The 8,669-nt window shown below is 33.7% G+C and overlaps 1 long non-coding RNA gene across 1 annotated transcript; it reads left to right on the top strand.

Annotated features, from left to right (window-relative positions):
- Positions 1-2,154: 2,154 nt before the first annotated feature.
- LOC307162642 lies at positions 2,155-4,957 on the top strand. Its single transcript, XR_013821957.1, has 3 exons — positions 2,155-2,434; positions 3,991-4,054; positions 4,569-4,957. It is a non-coding gene; the product is annotated as an uncharacterized lncRNA (long non-coding RNA).
- The last annotated feature ends 3,712 nt before the right edge of the window (positions 4,958-8,669 follow it).

Consider the following 8,669-nt stretch of genomic DNA (forward strand, 5'->3'; position numbering starts at 1 on the left):
TAACGTTGGCACAACGTTATAATAACGTTACAACAAGAACGTTTTTGATCACTTTTAGAGAACTTTCAGAGAACGTTGGCCAATGTTCTGAGAACGTTCCCTGTTAGCTGGGTGTTTACAGTTTCACATGTTGTACTTTTCTGAACCTCTATTATCATGTCAGAAAAAAAAAACCTCCTATGTCATGATAGCAAAGTCTGAATCATGAAACCATTTGAGAATTTACATATTATAATATGATGATGTCTCATAACAAAAGAAAAGTACCCTGCAACTGTATACAGATTGGTGGAAAGCTGGATTCTTAGCTTTGGAGTGTGTGTGTGTGTGTGTGTGAGTGCGTGCGTGCGTGCGTGCGTGCGTGTGTGTTCATGTTTTTCTTCAACCTGAATGCACTGACTGGTCCCCATGGGGAAACAAACTTATAAATCATACAAAATGTGTTTTCTTTTTTCTTTTTTTTTTTAATGTAAAAATTATGTAAGTTTTCTGTGATGGGTAGTTTAGGGGTATAGTGTAAGGGGATAGAATATACAGTTTGTACAGTACAAATCATTATGCCTATGGAGAGTACTGTAACCACAAAGATAGTAAACCAGACTCAGAAGCTAAGTTATGTATAGATAAATGTACTGTTTTTGTTGTTGTTGTTTGTTTGTTTTTTCTCAAGTTTTGCAGTATGTTGATGTGCTGTAATGGTTACCACCAGTGCTGTTTCACAAGTATCAGTGATGTTCATTGGCTTTCCTTTTCTATCCTTTTCCTTTTCTTCCTGGTCAGCATACCAAGGGGATAAGTTGTAGTGTGTTTCTGAATGCCGAGCTTGACCTGTTTTTTTTTTTTTTTTTTTAGTTTTTTTTATGGGTTGGGGGAAATGAACCAGACAACTACAGAATTTCTGTCTGCACATTTAAAATGTTGCTAACATCACTCTATGAAGGGAGGATGCTATAAAGAGCATAAGTGATGTGTTGTCAGTTTGATTTGTGTTCTACCATTTCAGATATCCTGACAATATTAAAGGCTTTTCTTTTGCATACTTTTAATCATAAAAAAACAACAAAAAAAAAAAAAAAAAAAAAACTATTGGTTGCTGTTGTATATAGACTGACTTCAAATAGACTAGACTATTTCTTTTTAACCATAACATATGTAATGTGTGTTATTTAGCTTGTCAAGCTAAGTGATCCTTTGAGAAAGCAAAATTAGTGTTAATATTTACAACACTTCACAGATGGCAGGAACCAGGTCAGGCCTTTTATTTAATATTAGTTACAGACTTTTTTACAAGAAACTGATTAATAATGTACAATTTGTAACAGAGTCAGCAACAAGACTATGCCAAAGAGTGAAATGGTGAATCAGTCAACATTGCCATCAAACCCACAACCCTGAGAGTATGATGTCATCAAGTGAGATGGAGCCATGCATGAGAGGATAAGCAGTGCTGAGGAAAAACACAACATTGAATTATGTTATGAGCCAAGAGTTATGTTATATGCCTCTCAAACAAACACACATTTGTCAGCAAGAAAAAGTAATAAATAAACAAAAATATGATGATAAATAACATTATGATGAAGATAATAATGAAGCAGGCGTAGTGGATCTAAATGAAGCATAAACGTCTACAATGAAAATAAATGTAACAAAACAGTATGCAAAGCACAGACAGCACTGGATAAAGAACTGAGGGCAATACACAGCATAATAAACTGAATATGAAATAGGTGTGAGATAATCAACAAACCAATGAATCACCATGATAACCAATGAAAACATACGTAGTAACCATAACAACTAAGGAAACACAGGAAATATTGAAGACAAACTAAAGGTGTTTCTCAAAACCAAGTATGAAAAGCTTGGACTTGCGTCCTTCGGACTTGACAAATTCGACTCAGGAGAATAAACTCCCGAGAAAGGGTGGAAGCAAGTCCGGTAATTCTGCAAATGGTACAGCAGCGTTATTGATAGTGTCTCTGGCTACTTCGGTTATCTGTACTGTTATAGTGTTAGTTCAGTAAATACATTGTTTGTTACAGTTATTTTACTAGTATACATAATGTGTTCTTATTAGCCAATCAGATGTGGCTACGTCATTACGTAGGGATTAGTTCATTGCTTGTTTACGTTTAGCGTCAGATGCGAGACACCCCTCGCTGCAGACTGTAGCGCGGTTACGTCACGTATTCACGTCACGTATGTACGTCACGTATGTGTTACCACGCATGCGCAAAGTCTGTTTATAATACACACGTGCGCACGCGCAGTTTTTTTCAATCACTTCCGACGATGGATTCGATGGCAGTAAGTCAATAACATAGTCAATAAGCAGTTATGCTTTTAGACATTGATGTAAGTTGCACTTTTTGCTCTTTGCACTTGGAAACAGAACCCACATTTTCTGCCATTGTAGTCATGTGAAAAAATGGTATGATGTGTTTTTGTTTATTAAGGAAAATATATTCTTTAATTTTGTTTTGCATTTTAAAAATGTAAATTTTGGATATTTAAAGTATGATAACAGTGTGATTAAGGAGGCTTTGGTATATACATGCATTTTACATACATATATATTTTATATTTGTGTTTTCTTTGCTACCCTGGCTAATGTATGTAAAATGTTTTGTTGTTTAACATTAGAACTCCCAAGGCGGTCATTTTGACCGTTTTTAAATTTTACAATGTAATAACTTTGTTAAAATAAAATAAATGTGGCTGTAGGACTCTGACTTTTCCTAAATATGTGGATATTTTATTCTGACACTGTTATTTTATTAAAATCATAAAACACACAACAGTTCTGACTATTTCTACCTAGAACTACCATAACCAGTGGAGATGTATCAAATGCTACAACGGGAGCTGCACGCGAAAGGCGGTGTTTACCTGTGTGGAATGTGCGTAAGCGTCAATGATGCGGTATGTTTGCGCCGTTCAAATGGGCAGTTAACCTGATTTTGTTCGTTAATATTTTTTGTTCACTGAAACTAATCGTTCTGAAGCAGTTCGTTTTCTTGTTTAGCTAATGTTCATGTTTTTTTCTTAGCCTGTTTGTGTGTGTACATTTTCACATTCATTTGAATTAAAATTGTGTGTCCTGTTTATCATTACCTATCATTGTAGATCCATTTATTTTTAGATTTTGTATTGATTATTGAACTTATTTACAAACAGGGCTGTAGGCCTACTAACTGTATGAAGCTTTGACGTTTCCTAACTTTTGTGCGTGTCTATTCACGTGGTGAGTGCGGTGAAAAAAAATATTATTTTGATGCAAAATGTTCCTCAAATAGAGGCAGCACCTGTCGGGGCAATCTTTCTTTTGTGCTTGTTTTAAGGTCTATGACGACAGGAATTAAAAGCTTCATTGGAAAAGAGAAGGTTAACATGTACAATAGATATTACATGACGAAAATGACGTTCAGTACGGCCATATGAACGTCAAAGTATGAACGGTCAGAATGACCGCTATGGTCGTTCTAGTAGTTATGGAATTCCGGTAGTTCTAGTGTTATAGCTATTAAAAAAATAAAAAAATGCTGTTTTAACAATTGTGCTTTTGTGTTAACAGCTTTTAATTGTAAGAGATGCCATAGAGCGCGTTTATGTTTTATGTGCACATAAATGTTTAAATGTTTTATATTTAAAAAAAAGTTATGACGTTTTATGATAGGCCTATATGTTAGCATTCAAAATGACAGGGTTTCAGCAAATCTTAAAATATGTAAAAGTCTTAATTCGCCTTTAAACAAATTAAGGCTTGAAAGATGTCTTCAGATAGAGCAGAAAGACTTAAATGAATGAAGTCATGTAGTTGATTGTTGCATGCATTGCAAAAGAAATGTTGTTCCTCAATATCAGATCGTATTGTAAAAGTTATTCCTGAATGTATTGTATGTACTGTAAGTTATATTAAATAAATTTGTGGTAAAAGAATTAAAAACTAATGGAGTTAAACGTATTTTGTTTTCACTGACATGCAAGATTTTCAGGGGCGTTGTCAGCAAGCCCAAAATCAGAGAAGAGGCCCACATTGTATGGCTGGACAGTAAATTCTTTAAATCTAAGTTGTGAGTACTGTAAAAGGTACTTGAGAAAGTGTACGCACATCTATTTATATCTGTCTGCATGTATGTGCAATCTATCTATCTGTCTATCTGTCTGTCTGTCTGTCATGTCTATCTGTCTGTCTGTGCCTGATAGACTGTATTGCCTTCAAAACTTTCAGCTTGAAAACTACTTTGAACTTCAAACTGAAAACCTTCAAACTTCAAGCTTTTAACATTTCAAACGTTCAGACTAGGCTTTCTCAAGCCAATCTAAAGTTTGCCTTTCTTGATAAACTTTTTTTTTAAACTAGTTTATGTTGTTCATAAACAAAGTAAGCCTCTTAGGTACTTTACAGACAAAGCCAATAACAGTCAAACATATATTTGTCTAACATCTTCCTATAATATGTATAAAATAATTAAAAAATAAATTCCTTGTATGACTCTGTACTATGTTAATGCCTTTCTTCAAAATGATTCAGTATTGTTTGTTCTGTATTTTATACAAATTAGGTGTTGTGAACTGGAGTGCATTTCCCAGACAATATAAGCAAGAGTTCCTGGTGCCCTGCTCGTTGACTCTGTGCTTGCACTGCACTGCAATATACAAGGACTGCCCACCTGGGTCTGTAGGTGATGGCAGGAGTCCTGCGTGGATTTTATTCTGATAAGGAGGTTGAGGGCTGTTGCTCAGTTGATTGTTTTTTCAATGATGGAGGGGAATTTCAAGCTGAGTATTTGAAGTGTGTGTGTGTCTGTCTGTTGATGTTCAGATATGTATGTGAATATCTGTATGTGTACATATTTCTTTTATACAATTATCATCTTTGTTTTGAAATAAAATTTATCAGTGTTATTAGTTTGTTTTTTTGAGTTGGCATGCATAAAATGGGATACAGAGATGAACAATGTATGTAGTTGGTTTAACTTCATTCAAACTACTTTATTGGAGTAAATGTTTTATAATAGCCTATTTAATGCACAAAAATAAATAATTATTAACCATTACAGAGGAATGATTAAAAAAGGTGCCATTAATGTTTACAGTAATTTTGTAATGTACACAGTGAAGTGCAACAGAATGTGAAAAATACTACACAGATATTACACAATATATACTCTGAAATTCCTTATAAGTTTACCTTAGATCAGACATAGTTAAAACTATGTACTCCTTTTTGCTGCTTTCATTATTACTTTAGAGTTTTTTTTTTAAATACATTAACATTTTTAAAAAAATATTATGTCAAATGTTTTTTTTTTTTATATTGAAAACATTATATAAACAGTCACAATGTAAAACAAATAAACAAAAAGAAAGACAGGGGTATAACTAATCAGAAAAAAATTACAAATCAAAGGAAAAGATTAAAAGATTAAATATTTCAATTGTTTTTAAAGCTTTCTTGTTACACGAGTCAGAGATAATCCCAAAATAATGTTGTACTTCAGTAATCAAAACAGAAAAGTGGTTTCTGACCTTAAAATTTACATTTATGTATATAACATTTTGTTAACAAAAAAGAAGATTAATTAAGAATATTTTGTTTTTGTGTAATTGCTAATTTTTCCAATTAACAATTCCAAACAAAACATTTTTCCAAAGTAGAGAAAATCCTTATCAATGTTATCAATAACAAAACGGGAAAAGTCTTTCCACAACAATTTAGAATAATGGCAAAGCCAAAACAAATGCACTATAGTCTCTGGGTGCTGTCCACAAAAAGTACAGTTTGCATTAACATCTACCTTGAATTTCTTTAAGAAAGTATTATGTCAAATATGCGCATGCGTTTTAAAGACGCGTGACGTCACCGCGAAACGCGCATGCGCCATGGTAACACATGTGTGACGTACATACGTGACGTACATACGTGACGTCGATACGTGACGTCACCGCGCTACAGTCCGCAGCACCAGCGAGGAGTACTTGTCAGATGCTCGGCTCCGGTGCGGATGGTTGTAGATAAACCCATCAGCGCTGGGCAAGAGCATAAAACCCCCGTTGATGTAAAGTTGTGACTTAATAAGTAAAGTAAAGTTCCTGAACGTACTCTCTTTGTTGTGTGCTTCTCTTCACGCCTCCACGGACACTGAGAAACCAACACGAGAAAGCACAACAAGTGGTGTCAGAAGCTGAGCGTGATTGACTTTATCAGAGAATTGTGAGTGTTGTGAACTGCTGGGATATCCTTTGTTAATCGATGGACATTATAATCACTGCAAACGCTGTTGTGAAGTAGTATTAAAGACTGATTGACCACGTTTGGTCGTCGCATTGACCATCATAAACTCACGAAAATAAGAGCTGCACGGAGTTTCCTTCCCCCATCGGAGAGGCGTGGCGCTGGCAGTGTGCCAAAGCTGGGTCAATATCACTATAAAGTGCCTTTGGTGTCCTCATCAGAATCGCTCAGTCATCATGAACATAATACAAAATAATGAAATTCTGAGGTTTTATTATAAATGGCCAAACACTTACACACATAAAAGTACAATGATACGTCTCTTGAAATGTGTTTTTCTGATTTTATACCATTTTCTTTGATTGGATGTATGTGATTTTGGCATGTCCCACACGCTGCTCAGCTAACTTCAGTGAGTGTAAAAAGTGGTTATATGACATAAAATTAAAATACTTTTTTAATGTACTTATTGTCCTCAGCAAGTTATTTAATAAAACAAGTCATTTTGATTATTTATATTTTATTTTCATAATAATATTAAGCAGTTTGCATGTGTCCCTGAAATTGCTGTCCACCCTGTCATTATGGGGTAAACGCCCCTTTAAGAAACCAACTGATGTACTCAGTGACATCCCCTCCCCCATTTGGTCTTTCTTCAGTGGAGGTTAAAACATCTGCAACACACACAATAAGTATCTACACTTATATTTCCAAATTTTCATCATATTGTGTTTGTAGTTGCCTGTTGTCAAGCTTAACATGTCCACCCTGTCATTGTGAAATATTAATTAATATAAAAACTTTTCAGAAATTCTAAATATATATTTTAAACAGTGCACAGTCAGCTTCAACAGTGAATCACTTTGCTAACTGCTGTACACCATGTGCTCATTAAATGCTAACTTTAGCCAAAAAATGTCCACCCTGTCACATGACAGGGTGGACATGGTTCATGACAGGGTGGACATTTGCAACTCCTGAAAATCAGTCTGAGCCAGGCCCCTCCTTCTTCTATATTGGTTAAGGGTTTCTTGAAGGTCCTGTTGTTTTTAAAATGTTCCCCCATTCTAGTTCACCCATTAAAGCATTTGTCCACCCTGTCATGCCAAGTTCCACCCTGTCACTTTGTTGTCCACCCTGTCATGTTCAACTTTTAGGATGAAAATAAACAAATTATTTTAACAAGTTAACAAAACCTTGTGTGTGATTTCTTAATAAACAAATGAGGGCCAGTTAGTATTGTTTTAAATTTTGACTAAATATCTTTATTGTTAGATTTTATTTAGAATAGAATGTGCAACTATCGCATATTTTATTGGGCAATACATATTTAAGCAGTAACTTCATTATTATAAAAATACTTTTACCATGAACTAAAATGTTTTGTTGGGAAAGGGACACATTATCTTTCATCAGATCTACATTTTATAATCACTATGCAATGAAAATGTATTTATTCTACTATGAATTTGTCCATGACAGGGTGGACATATTTTATCGTTTGCTCTTATATTGTCAGCTTGCAGTTCATTTATAAAAAGTGCTGGAGCTTGACCAATATGCATTTCTAACTGCCTAATGTCTCCTTAATACAGCACATATAAAGTTAAATGGAAAATCTCAGATTTTTTTTAGGGAAATTGTGAAGTCTCAAAGGCACTTTATGGTGATTTTGACCCAGCTAGCGCTACTGTTGGCTGCCTGCCTGCCAACTTTCACAGACACTACTAAACAGCCCTGCAAATCTACATCGAAGCTCACAAACCAGAATATATTTCAGTATTATATATATATATATATATATATATATATATATATATATATATATAAAATAATAATAAAAAAAAGGAAAAAAAAAAAAGAGAAAAAAAAAAGTCAAAAAGCTAAATTTTTTCAAGCTAAATGGTAACACTTTACAATACGGGTGCGCTAATAAGCATTAATTCATGCTTAACTAATGCACAGATAATACTGAATTAATGTGTAACTCATGATTATCTAAGCTATTCATTAATGATTACCACATTAGGAACTAATTGAGTATGTCTGGTTAATATATTAGTTCATACATGAATTGTTATTAATTAAATGTCATTGTGGATTAATTCCCTAATAACTCATTTTTTTAACTAATAGTGTTAATTAATATGTTAATTACCACAATGAGCCAAAGCCTTGTATTTCATCTTCCAGACAATACAGGTAAACTAATATGCATTAATACATGATTAATTACTGCATTATTAGTGCAAATTCATGTGTAAATTACTACAATTACTAAATGACTAGTTAATAATAATGTGCCTCAACAAGTAAAGTCACAACATAATTATATATTTGCAAACCATTAGCTAATGATTAATTTATCATTAATAACCATCACTTGAGTTTATAAAAGCTGTTTATTAAACACTTTACAAAAACACAT

The sequence above is a fragment of the Squalius cephalus genome, assembly GCF_949319135.1.
Source record: "Squalius cephalus genome assembly, chromosome: 8".
NCBI lineage: Eukaryota > Metazoa > Chordata > Actinopteri > Cypriniformes > Leuciscidae > Squalius > Squalius cephalus.